Below are 14,019 nucleotides of genomic sequence, written 5' to 3'. Positions count from 1 at the left end.
AGATGTTCCCCAAAAAAGTAAGTCCTCACACAGCTCCAATGATGAAAAAATAAAAAAGTTATGGCTCTTAGAATATGGTGCCACTGAAGCATATTGATTTTAGCAAAGACGTGATTTTATTGCACAAAAGTAGTACCATCTAAAAACCCAATAAAAACGTGAAATCACAATAATTCTACTAACTGACAGAATAAAGATGACTTGTCATTTATGATGTCCAGTGCACCACTCAAAATTTGGAACATAGAAAAAATTATGACAAAACTGACTTTGCTTGCCATCCCAGTCAAGAAAGAGTTAATAAAATTTCACTAAACCATGTTTCCCAAAATGGTGCAATACAAAATTACAACTCATTGTGCAAAAAACAAGCAGGTGCAAAAACAAGCTTAAGTGTCAACATCAAAATGTAAAGTTACAGCTTTTAGAATATAACAACAGAAAAAACATAAAAAAGTATCAAACTAGACCGCGTCCTTAACTAGTTAATATTTGTATTTTGTTCTAAATATAGATGTTAATGTCTTTGCCAGTGTTATGGTGTTTTTGCATCGTCTACACCATTGTTATGGTATATAAAGGCATTGAAATAAAAGTAGTGCAAGCATTGTTGTGAATTCCAAATCCTTATGATAGCATGGACTCCTAAAAAATGATGTAACCAGTACAATGTGACTTCATGCTTTCATGAGGTATTGAGGTTGGGGAAAAAATGATGCAAGAATAGTAATAATTAGAGATGAGCAAACAGTAAAATGTTCGAGATTCGATATTCGTTTCGAGTAGCCCCTCAATATTCGACTACTTGAATCGAATATCGAACCCTATTATAGTCTATGGGGGGAAAATGCTCGTTTCAGGGGTAGGCAAAATTCGATCAAATTATACTTACCAAGTCCACGAGTGAGGGTCGGGCTGGATCCTTCGAGAAGTCTTCTCCGTGCAGCGTTCCCGCGGCATCTTCCAGCTCTGAATTCACTCTGCCAGGCATCGGGCCTGGGCAGAGCCGACTGCGCATATCCACACTACAAGCAGACATGCACAGTCGGCTCTGCCCAGGCCCGATGCCTGGCAGAGTGAATTCAGAGCCGGAAGACGCTGTGGGGGAGCTGCACGGAGAAGACTTCTAAAGGTAGAAGAAGAACCAGCGTTGATTGGCCGACTGTATAGCATTCGGCCAATCAATGCTGGTTCTGCATTGAACTTTTCCATTCGAATAGCGAGTGGTACTCGATCGAGTACGAGTGTTTTGAATACCGTAGTATTCGATCGAATACCTACTCAATCGAATACTACTTGCTCATCTCTAGTAATTAAATTTTAAAATTATTTTAATCCACCCCAAATGTATTGATATAAACTGCTGCAAAAAACATCCTGTGCAGTTTTGCCTGAGAGATTAGAGAGGGGTAGTATTACTATGAGTTTTGCTAAGGAGCAGTATTAAAATTTAGTACTACTTGTAGTATTACTATTGCCCTCTGATTCCTGTCTCAGACAAAACTTTGCATCTATGGCAGCTACCACTAACTGCCTTGCTCTCTCCTCCTTTCCTCCTTTAAGTTGGCTCTAACTTAGCTATGAAAGATAGGGCAGCGGAGGAGAGACACTGGCCACAGCAAATGCCAGCCATACTTATACTTTTCTCAGGACTGGCTTCACGTCTTCAGGGTACCTGTCTCTTCCTCCTCCTCTTAAAGCATGGTAAAGCGAAAAGGAGGTTGAGACCGCAGGGGTTGGAAGGGGTGCAAGAACTTCACTCACAGCAGTCCTGTACCATACAAATGCTTGCTATTAGCTGGCACACGAATGCAATGCAATGAGTAAAGAAATGAGCTGCAGACTGATATCAAACTATAAGCCCCACAGGAGAAACACTCCTCTAGGACACCACACTGCTTAATTCCAGTATACATAACCTGTCTTATGCCATGAAGGGGTTAATGTAATGTCTGGTGAGTCAGGGTATCAGTAGTGAAATGGCAGATGTTTAGATCCCTGATAAAGAGGACCATGTAGCTATAGCTATTCTATAGCTACATTCAGGTAGGATTCTGCCCATAAAGGTAGTGAAGGAACCTCACTGGCTGCTGGGCATAGGGACCAGCCAAAAGCTTAGGGTGACCACTACAACATCTGCTGCTTTGCCCGTTTGAATAAAAAAATCTATTATAATTTATAATACATTTTTATCTACAACAATATTCTATATAATACTACATATGGTATAGAAAGAAAAGTCTAATTCTCACCATTGTTATTATATGTAATTGTACTGTATATAAGTATATATAATATAATATCAGATGTCTGCGTTGCATTTGTTAAGCAGCTGTACATTGTGTAATATTTACATCCAAATTCATTATATACACATCCAAATGTACTATACTCGAGGGAGATCCAAAAACAGCAACAGAGGAATTTGACAGCAGTCATGTACTGTTCCATTAGTAACGTAATGTTTTTCCACAGGTAAAAAAACTATTTGTGATGACTTGATGGACTTACCAAATGTTATACATACTTCTTAGAACACAAAAACATTGTGTGGGCAAGTAGAATTACAAACAAGAGTAAAACTAACTAGAACATAACGTTTTATTCAGTTACAAAAGAGGCCACCCAGGACAGAGTGTAGTGACATCCACATATGTCCTATAACCCTCAATATATAGAAAAGCTCATGAAAAAACCTCTGTCATGTTATGTATACATACCTAAACTTTAAGTAGGTAGAAAATAACACTTGCTTTCAGGATATAAAACAATTATCCAGTTGCCTTATTATTTCTAAATAGTTTTCTGTGTTCATCACCTAAATTTCCAAAACATTATATTATTATGCAGTATTTTTAAAAGTAATTTCTACTTTGAAGTGGGTTTGAAGAATTTATCATAAGGAGAAGTTTTAGGTTAAAACCCCATGTTGAGGAAATGCAGTTTTTTGTTGTTGTAGTTTTTGTTGCAGTTTTTTGAGCCAAATCCAAGAATGGCTACAAAAGGAATGGGAAGCATGTAGGAAGTTTTTAGGGTAAGTTCACGCTGGGTTTTTTGGTCTGTAACCTGAGGCAGAGGCCACCTCAGATTCCGGACCTAAATATGGATAACTGCGACTGGATGCCGGTGCAGTGCACTGGCATCCAGTCGCACACTCCGCTACGGATTAGGCCCAAACGAATGGGCCAAGTTGGGAGGGAGTGTCTTCAAGCGGATGTCACGAGGCGAATCTGCCTGAAAGAATGAGCATCTCGCTTCTTGATTTCAATGGGAGTAGTCTTTTTGGTCAGGATTTTGAGACACATACGGCCTCAAAATCCTGACCAAAAAAACCCCGTATGAACTTAGCCTTACCCTTAGAAAGCCAAATGACCTCATATGAGATATTGCTGTGTTCATGAGCAATTGTTTAACAAACTTTGGGCTACATTTTCTCCTTTAACCTCCTGTGAAAATGAAAACTTTGGAGATGAAGTGATGTTCCAGTAATTTTTCATTTACACATCCCAATGTTAATAAAATCTGTGAAAAGACTATGGATTCAAAATGCTCACTATACACCTTGATGAACTCTGTCAAGTGTGTAGATGTAAAATTGAGTCACTTTTATGGGGTTTCCATTGGTTTGGTATTCTAGAGGTTCTACAAATGAGACATGGTGCCTGAAAACTATCCCAGCAAAATCTACTTTTCAAACCAGTGTTGCTCCTCCCCTTCCTTTCCATTCCATGTACTGCCATTTCCAAACATTAGTTTACACCCACATGTGGGGTATTTCTGTGCTCAGGATAAATTGCATAACAATCTGAGATGCATTTTCTCTTTTAAACCTTTGTGAATGTGTTAATTATAGGGCTATATGAATGTATTATTGAAAAAAAATGAAATGTATAAATTTCACCTCCATATTGTTTTAATTCCCGTGAAATGCTTAAAGGATTAACAAACTTCCCAAATGCTTTTTTTTTAATTACTTGAGGGGTACAGTTTTAAAAATGGGAGTTTCTAATATTTAGGTCATTATAATCACCTTCGGAACTGAAGTGGGCCCTAAAAAATTAGTTTGGGAAATTTTTTTGTAAATCTGGAAAATTTCTGTAAGCCTTCTAACGTCCAAAATAATAAGAGGATGACTAAAAGATGATTCCAATATAAAGCAGAGATATTGTAGATAATATTTATTAAAGGGATTCCACCATTTAAAACTATTTTTTCTAGTTGACACATCGGAATAGCCTTAAGAAAGGCTATTCTTTTTCTACCTTTAGATGTCTTCTTCGCCCCGCCGTTCAGTTAAAAATCAGTTTTTTGTCGGTATGCAAATGAGTTCTCTCACAGCATTTCACATTTGAAAAATTGGGATTTTTTTTCTTCCAAATTTCCATCAAATTGGCAGTTCTTTTCAGATGTATGGTGAGATGCTCATTGTAAAGATTAGTTGGGATTCTAATGGTCAGACTCCAATGATTAGACAGTTATCCTCTAGTCAGTAGATAGGGGATAAAAATTACTCAAACAACCTTTTAGCATTTTTTTGAACTATATACCGCAGTTCTGTGGGACTGGACTACTTGATTAAGCTATTATGCTCCACGTGCATGAAAAAGAATGTGCATCTATTACCCTGTCGACAGTTCACCGATTGTCTGTAATTGGACCATTTTCATGAACCATAAAGCAGCTACGCTACAACCTGGCCAAAGGTAAAGTTGTTCAAATCCTTATAATAATTGCACATTTTTCCTGTTTCCAACTCATTAGCTTTTAGAACTGACTGCCTAGTACATAACAGCCCTTGACAGAGGCCATAGTCATGCAACAATCAATTATATTCAGTTTACCAGTATTTGATTTTAATGGTATACATACAGACACAGATGACAGATGTGTAGGCAGATGTGGAAAAAATGCTACAACATAAAAAATGCCTTCAAAAATAGAAGTGTTAATAGTTTATTTTTGTCAATTAACACAATTAGGCAAATGAACAAAAGAGAAATCTAAATTAAATCAATATTTAGTGTGACTAGTGTGATTTAGGTGAATATAGTGCAGTACAGTAACATTTAGTGACTTACAGGTGACGTCTCTGACTAATCGTTCACATTTCCATTGGATTTTTCTTTCATCTAGACGGCCATGACCACTTCTTCCAATCTCGGTAAAGTTTGCAGCACAGACATCCTTGGCCCCTCACTTTTCCAGGCACCTGACCCACATTTTCCTCAACTACACAAAGCCCCCATCCTGCTGATACCCCCAATTATAAAAAATACAATATAACCTCCTCATAATGAATAATACTCACAAATGCATCTTTAAATTAATAGTTTCACTGTGTACCTCCTGTAAATACTGCCCCATATTAATAATGCCCCAGGTGTTTCCTAAATAAAAGGTAAAAAAAAAAAAAAAGTAAAAAAACAATTATTGGGCTTCCAATACCCGGAGTGCCCAGGATCAGCTGTTTGAATGAACCGTGGTACCTGTGTAAGTGCCGTAACCCCTTCTGTGTTTATATAGTATCATACATTTCATAGTGGCCATGTAATGTAACTACAGCCTCGTCCTATACATGTCTATCTGACAAGACATGTATAGACAAGACAATTACACCACACGGTCACTATAAACAGTCAGGGGTAGGGAACCTTTGGCTCTCCAGCTGCTGTGAAACTACAACTCCCAGCATGCTCCATTCACTTCCATGGGAGTTCCCAGAACAGCAGAGCCAGTATGCATGCTGGGAGTTGTAGTTTTGCAACAGCTGGAGAGCCGTACGTTCCCTACCCCTGATATAAACAGACGCCATGGACCCTTCACACAGCTGATCATAAGGGATTCACTGATCTCTTATTGATGTTTTATTCTAATGATAGATCATCAATAAAAATGAGCTGGAAAATGCCATTTGGCATCCTGCAGCAAAAAAGAGCTGCGGGAAAAACCTCTGTAGGTATAATGGACATAGTGTGATTTCCAAAACTACAACTGTTTTGGAAATCACAGCATATCCGCTGTGCAAATTTTAATGCAAAGTGATGATGGGGAAAAAAAAAAGCGGCATTCTAGCAAATCCCATCCACATGTTGCAGGAAAATATGTGCAGCAGACACACTGCAATTTCCAAAACTTAAAAAATTTGAGTCAATGGGCCCAAGGCAGCCGCCCCCTCTGCTACACCTCTGGTACATTCTATTTATGGCTGTGTCGTTATGGAAATGTGGTAAATGAATGTGAACTTATATTGCCTGATACACGTCATGCGACTGAATATTTAAGGACCTGCAAATTGCTATTGACTAATACAGGTCATCAATGGCTTGGTTGCTATGGAAAAACAAACAAACTGTGTATGTGAAGACTGAAGAACCTGCAAGTTTACATTGGTCCACAAGCGTGATGAGATAATGTGTATCTCAGTTTGGATATCAGTGAAAAACCTGCGATCACTTGTTATGGAGACCTGGAATAAATCTGTTTGTATGTGATCTTGTGCAAAAGTATCATGCAAAGCGCGCTGCCCCTTTAAAGCTGACCTACAGCAGTAAAGAACAATGGCTGGGTTGTTATGGAAACCTGGAGTAAAACTGTGTGTATATGGCCTTGTGTAACAGTGTCATCCACAGCACCCTGCCCCATTAAAGGGAGTCTATCATTGTCTAAATGTTTTTTTTTTAACTAAGCATATCTTTACATAGCTTTTAGAAAGTCTATTCTAGGCATGCTTGTCTTGCCTTGATCCTTGCAGCTGTTTTTGAATTAAACTGGTTTTCTTCATATGCAAATTAATCTTCAGGGAGCACAGGGAGTGTTATCACTGTGCTTTGAGTACCCCTGCATCATCAGCCGCCTCCATTTCTCACCGTCCCCTTCTTTAAAGACAATCCCTTCTTCTATACCTCTTCCAGAGCAGCTAGTCATGTATAGTGTGATTAAGATCTCACCCATGCGCTGTACGTGACTAGCTGCTCTAGAAGCAGTGAACAGGTGTAGAAGGATGGACCATCTTTCAAGAAAGGGGCTGTGAGAAATGGAGCTGGTTGACGATGCAGGGGTGCTTGGAGCACAGGGATATTTGGATTTAAAGGTCCGTCTCTATCTTCTACCACTGCCTACCATTGGTCTCCACCATAATGTCACATGACCAAGATGGTTACTGCTGTTGTCTATAAAACTGAGTTCTTGATTAATTGAAGAAAAGCTCAATAAAATTTGCTCTACTTATATAATAAAATCAGATTCATCCAGTCTTGATACACTATATGGAGAAGAAAACGCAGTCTAAGTATATGTAGTAGGAACTGTTGTCTAGTATCTTTGAACCTGGTGTTTAAGTTAACTAACAGAAGAGGGCTCTATCCAGCTGGAGGAGTTTACAATCTGTGAGGGCTCACTAACTTTTCCCAGGTGATAGCAACTTGTCAGAAGATGTCAGCAAGACAAAATACTTACGTGAAAGCTGTTTACACACTATGTGCTATTGTGTCACCAAGATAAAAGACCAGGAAAACTTCTAAAGAAAAAAGTATGAAAGCCACATATCTGCACTGAGACTCAACAACATTGTTTCTTAACTTTTTATTTAATATCAATCCAGTTTTGTGAACACAGACAGAGTATGGGGGTATTATTTTCTAAAATAAATATACCTGACATGAAAGAGGCCATCTTGTGGAGTACAGACATAACTTATAATTTCCATTTCATATATGTATGTACATATGATTTTCACATTAGCAGCATTGTTTCTAAAGAAGAATACCTCCATAATATACCCTTATGAGGAGGTACCATATACTGATAAACAAAATGTGACTACTTACTAATATGGACCTATTGGGTGGCTACTTGCCCAATCTCTACCATATGCCTTGTATATTATATCAAGCAGTTGTATCAACCAGTATGCATGGATCCTGCAAAGCAGCTGTCCTTAAAGTATCATATTTCTACACCATATTACTGTTCTACATGTGAAGCTGTTATAGGAAGAGTTACCGCAATCTCTCATCTGTCACAATACCCAGTGGACACCATTGACTGTAATAGGGTCTTGTTGGGTTCTGTTTATGATGACCAACATTTTACTTAAAAATATAGTGCTGTATACTGTCCTACTTCTTCTGGAATTTATGATGTCATGTAAGGCAGTGGCGTAACTAAAGTCTTGTGGGCCCCCGATGCAATCTTTTGTCCAGGGCCCCCTGCCTAATCCCTACAGTGAATTCTTGAGAGGGATGGTTACGGGTGCTAAGGAGTTTAATCAACCTCTGTGTGGTTGGGGTAATCTGTGTGTCTCCTTGGCTTATGGACCAGATGGAAGTTGCAACCTCAATACTGATGCCAGTACTTATGAGCCCCTAAGGCTTCTGGGCCCGATGCAACTGCATCTTCTGTGTCCCCTCAAGTTACGCCCCTGCTAAGATGTGCAGTTAGCCTTACATAACAACAGTATATGAGAAATGAAGAATATTTTTCATATTCTTTCCAATTATCCCACCTGCATTACAATTACTTGCAATTACCCAGCAGGAAAGTTGATTATGTTGCCATTAGTGTTTTTCTTAAATCTAAAAATGTGATTGTCTAAGCAAAGTTTACACAGCTTGCAGAGGACTGGAGTTAAAATCCCTGCCGTTCTTCTTCCAGCTGATATCTGTTTTGCAAATCTTACATTGAGCCTCTAGAAAACTGCGTAAAAGTACAAAATAGCCAAGACCCTGTAGAAAGCAGCACTGGTCCATAACAAGCAAACCAATGTGTTGAAATAATAAGTGTAATCTTGTTCAGTTTTTAAAGAAACAGATTTAATCTCAGATGAACAAAAATGGCCACCGCCACATGTATTGAGCAGGAAATACAGAAGAGACCTATGCCTGTGAGTCACTGTGATGTTCTAGCACCACCTGACAGACTCTCAACCAGTAGACAATGGTAGGTGGACATCTTACAATGCTGATGTGATATAAACCATATAAGAGGCTGTGGGCTTTAACACGAGGTAGTTGCAGTAATGGTGGAGACAGTGAAGGATTTGTGATTCATTCAGTTTACACATTTGCAAGCAATAGTTAAGGATAGGAGAGATTAGTAAAAGAAATCTATAGATGGGAGTGAAGGCTAGTGATCAGCCAAATCCCATCCACTTTGCATATACTTTAAAATACTGGATTTTAGGAATGTGGTGCCCCAGCCTTAAGGGTTTTTTTTATTTGTTATCCAATATAGATTCAAACTGTTGCCACCGCAAAAAAAATGATAGGCTGACTAATACAGTTCTAGTCTGATAATATTTACTTACCAGTTGTCCCTTTTCTCGGCAGCTTGAGCAGTAGCTGCATTGTTGTTTTACCTATTGAAGAATAAAGATGTTTTTGAAAGCAGTGAAATACAAATGTTGGGTCTTTTCAAGTGACAGTTACGCTCTAGTGTGCCACAAATTCTGTAGTTGCCAGTGCCACTTGCCACCAGAGGCGTAAAGATCCTGTGGAGGGGTAGGGGGCCCAAGGTTAGCTGGAGATGGCCAGGAGAATGCCGAGGCCCGGACCACCATAATAGCTATAGATCTCCTTAATAAAAAGGGGTTTGGCATTATATTACAGGCCACCTTCTGACAGTTCTCAGTATTTTCATCCGGGTTCTTCTGGCCTGTGACTGAGGTCACCTGACTAATGATGTCAGCCACATGACCACTGAAGCCCAATCATGTCTAGGGCACCTGACCTCAGTCGCAGACAGAGGAGGACCAAAGAAGATAATGAAAAAAGTGGGACGGAGCGAGGATGTTCAGGAGAGGTGGGGTAAGGTGAGTAAAAGTGTTTGTAATTTTTAATCACCTCCCCTGGGCCTTTGAATATTATAATCAGGAGTCTGAGGAGAGCCCAGAGTATAATAAAAGCGATGAAGTGGAGGGCTGAACCTCACAAATATTTGTTTTATTTTGTGGAGTCCACTTGAAGCGGCTCAGGGGGTTGTGTGGGGGTCACTGTGGAGCATAATAGACTGTGTGAGACAATTGTGGAACACCTTATACTGTGTAAGGCCACTGTGGAGCATAATATACTGTGTGGTCTGCTTACAAACCATTTTTCCATAGACATGTCTCTTTCACTTTGACATAACTTTGGATGTATTTGCCATAGAGAGCTAAAAATTGGATAAATAGATTCCTATGAGCTTACTATATTTTAAGCCAATTTAAGATATGATTCATACCAAACTTATTCGACCCAAAACTAATGGACTGAACCACTCAAACCCAAAACTAAACAAATTTTGAGAGGGTTGCCCATCTTTAGCAATCACTAGTGAGATGTTGCACAGACAACAGGACCAAACACTTCAGACTCTTATTCACCACATGCCATTTTTTCTGCAGTGATGGCTCTAATGAGATTTTTAACTTAATGAGAACAACTTAAAAAATAAAATAAAATTATGTAGATTGTGAGCCCCATATAAGGATCACAATGTACATTTTTTTTCCTATCAGTATGTCTTTGTAGAATGGGAGGAAATCCACGTAAACACGGGGAGAACATACAAACTCCTTGCAGGTGTTGTTCCTGGTGGGATTCGAACCAAGAACTCCAGCGCTGCAAGGCTGCAGTGCTAACCACTGAGCCACTGTGTTGCCCCCAACGATAACACCTTTTGTCCCAGACAAGATGGAAGAACAACATTTTTCCAGCAGTATTTACCCCTCATTATGAAATGGAGTTATTGTTTAATCCATGACTCATTTCGCAGGCCATCTTAGTTTTAAACTGTATTCTAGTATTTTTAAATCTATTTTAGTTTTTCCAGCTGATAGGCCAGGCACACTGATTGTGAGCTATAATTTTTTCTAGAAATTTTAGAAATTGCCTCACCACTAACATGTTGTTGTTGGAGCATCTGCTCACATACACGGATAACCCGCAGGATAATCCAGGGTCTTTTCTTCCTCTCAAGTGCTATTCTCATGGTCATAGAGTCCTTTACATTTCCATGTATATTCTACTTTTTCAGCTGGCAGGCCAGGCACAATGATAGTGTGTCACAAATTTTTGGTGGTTTTTTTGTCATGCCTGCCTCTCAAGAAATGACAAGCATCATAAGGGGTCAAATTCTATAAACTTTGTGAAAGTGCAACTGGATACACATAAGTCTTCAGAATTTTTGAGAGGTATAAAAAAGTTCTTGGTTCCCAACGTTACCCAACCTATATGGATATCAATGGGAAGATTGCATTGGACCTAATAAACCTACTAGTACATCAGGATGGCCATTTAAACTTGGACAATTATCACATAAGTTTACCACTTTTAAACACTTGTATGTGGAGGACACAGTTAACTGTGGAACAGTGAGATACAATCAGAAGGGCTTTCTAGCGAGGCCATGTAGTCACAGAAACAAATACTCAGAAAAGTCAGAATGTATCATGGACTACAACAAATTTATGGGTATAGTTGACTTCAGTGACCGGATGTTTAGGTCATATTTGTTCCTGAAAAAAATCAATATACTAGTATAAAAAGTGTCATTGTAACTTCTGTAATTGGCAATGTACTATAACTGTGTATTTTAACCACAATCTGGAAACCAGGTCTTCTTCCTAAAGTTCCAAGTAGGAACATAGCTATAGCTGGTGTAGCAGTGGCAGGCGCTACTGGGCCCTGGACCATGACTGGACCCCAAAGTCCTCTCTATCACTTAAAATATACCACTATTCTAAATGATACAAGTAGAGTAGGAAGCCCATTACAGATTTTACACTGGGACCCAGGGGATGCCAGTATTCTATGAGCATTGAGTTAAAGTCCATTAGTAGACTAAATGGCAGACACTTTTCTGACATTCTTCTATCAACAAATAACAAACAGACTCCCTATAAAAAGTGAAGGGTTTATGTCAAACAGAGCATTAGAAAAAACTACAGATACTACGGCCCAAAGTGTCCGTCAAAGCCTCCATAATGCCTCTGAATAAGAGACTCTTTCTGTAAATACCTCACAGCTGTCAAATGTGAAAGATTTTTTTTCCAGTTGTTTCACAGTTCCCACTTGTAACTGTTCAGCATGTAAATATGCAATAGTTTGAATTGTGACTTGTTTATTGATAATTTTTTTGTTAGCATTTTTCGCTATAGTTGTAAATAGAAAAGATGGCTTGAGGGTTTACATAGTCATTTGGGGGAGTACACACTTATTCACTTATTTAGCACTTCACAACATCTGTAATAATAGTATGGCGTCAGTTCTGGAAAATTTGCCTTCCAAAACCAATCTGCATACAAGGAAGCCATTAGGGCAGTACTGGGGATACTGACAGCTCAATGGAAAGGGGGCCCAATGGCCAGTGACTTTTATTATCAACTGAACTGTGATGTCTGCTCAGTGCTGTGAATGATAATGAAGTAACCGTCCAGACGCCAGGATTCTCCACTCTGACTCAACCCTAAGAGTTGAGTCATAGGCTGAAACATACTCAATAAGTACATTTTATCTATATATCTCCTTTATGTTTTTATCTCTATATGCCAGTACATTGTATGTAAAAAAAAGGATTTTTAAGCATACAACATACTGGCAAATATATTGCAAGCTGGTCAGGTAATGGAGGGGGTGTACATCTCACCCAGACTACTAAGGTGGGTGAGATGAGAAAACTCCAGAAGGAATGTTTGTTCTCAGCAGACAACTTTCATCTTCTGAGCATTTTGGTAAATGCTCAGTATTGGGCTGGATTTTTAGGAATGACAGGTAGGTTGATAATGGGATCTGTCATTCCATTCCCCTCCAGTCAACACTTTGGGGATGTTCCGGCAAAGACTCAGCTGCAGAGAGTCTGCTCATCAAGGGAGCATAAGAAGTCAGCTCCAGCAGCAGACTCTGGGCAGAGTTTGGCTGGAGACCCAACAGAGAGATCATATTTTTGGAGCTGTGTCCTGAATGATTCTTCTGGCTTTTGGATTTCTATTATTCTAGGTGAGATAACCTATTCTACGTTTAGTTAGAGCCTTGCCGGGTAGATATTTATTTTTGTATTGTTTCCTTTTGTTGCTGCACTACCTTTTGCGTGAAAATAAACTCTACCTTTGTTTTGGACTAAAAGAAACTGGACTTGTGTGTCTATGCCACCCCACCTAGCATCCCCAGACCCTGACAATATATACCAAGTATGCACAAAGTGAAGAAATAAAGTGAAAGAAAAACTCAGCTCTTAATTCATATTTACACAACTGATATTGACGGTCGTGTGATGGATGTTTTTTTTTTTAATTCAATGGCTATCTTCTGCAATATCCATTGAAATGGATGCAATATGAGTGACAACTAATATTTCTTGAAACAAGCCTGATATAGATTTTTTAATGGAAAATTAAAAAAAAAACATTATGGTTATTGAAATGTGAATATAAAAATATTCCCGGAAGTGACATTTTTTACTTTAAATATTGATATGTAATGAAATAATGGTTAATTTCATATCTGAAGCAGTTTTACCACAAAATGAAATTTACTTTTTCTAAATCCTTAACTTAACATTTACAATATTTTTTTTTTTTCCTCTGGGACCAGTTAAACAATCTTGTAGTTATCTTTACATGTTAGTACATATATGTTCAGCCGTGCTCAAGGTCATCTAAAACAAATTCAGTATTCACCTAAGTAACATATGCCTAATTAATATACATATTGCCTATATTACGCATTTGTTTGCTATACTTCACAACCTTGGAAGCTCAATCAAATTTTTTTGGACGGATCTACATTGAGAAACCTTTAATACATGTCCAAGTATTATAATTACTGTGCTAACTAAAATGTTGATACAAGGGCATCATGTTAAGTCAAAATAAAAGGGAAGTCCAAGGAGGTCACAGGATGTAGCCGACTAGTTGTTTGGACAGATTTAGAATACGTTTCTGGCTGGAATTTTCTGTGTTCAACCTCGAAATGTTCCCACAAAAATCATATAAACAACCCATGAAATCACTGTTATGTTGGGCTATGTGCCATGTAAAAGATT

Source organism: Leptodactylus fuscus, chromosome 3 (assembly GCF_031893055.1).
Source record: "Leptodactylus fuscus isolate aLepFus1 chromosome 3, aLepFus1.hap2, whole genome shotgun sequence".
NCBI lineage: Eukaryota > Metazoa > Chordata > Amphibia > Anura > Leptodactylidae > Leptodactylus > Leptodactylus fuscus.
This window is presented reverse-complemented; position numbering follows the sequence as displayed.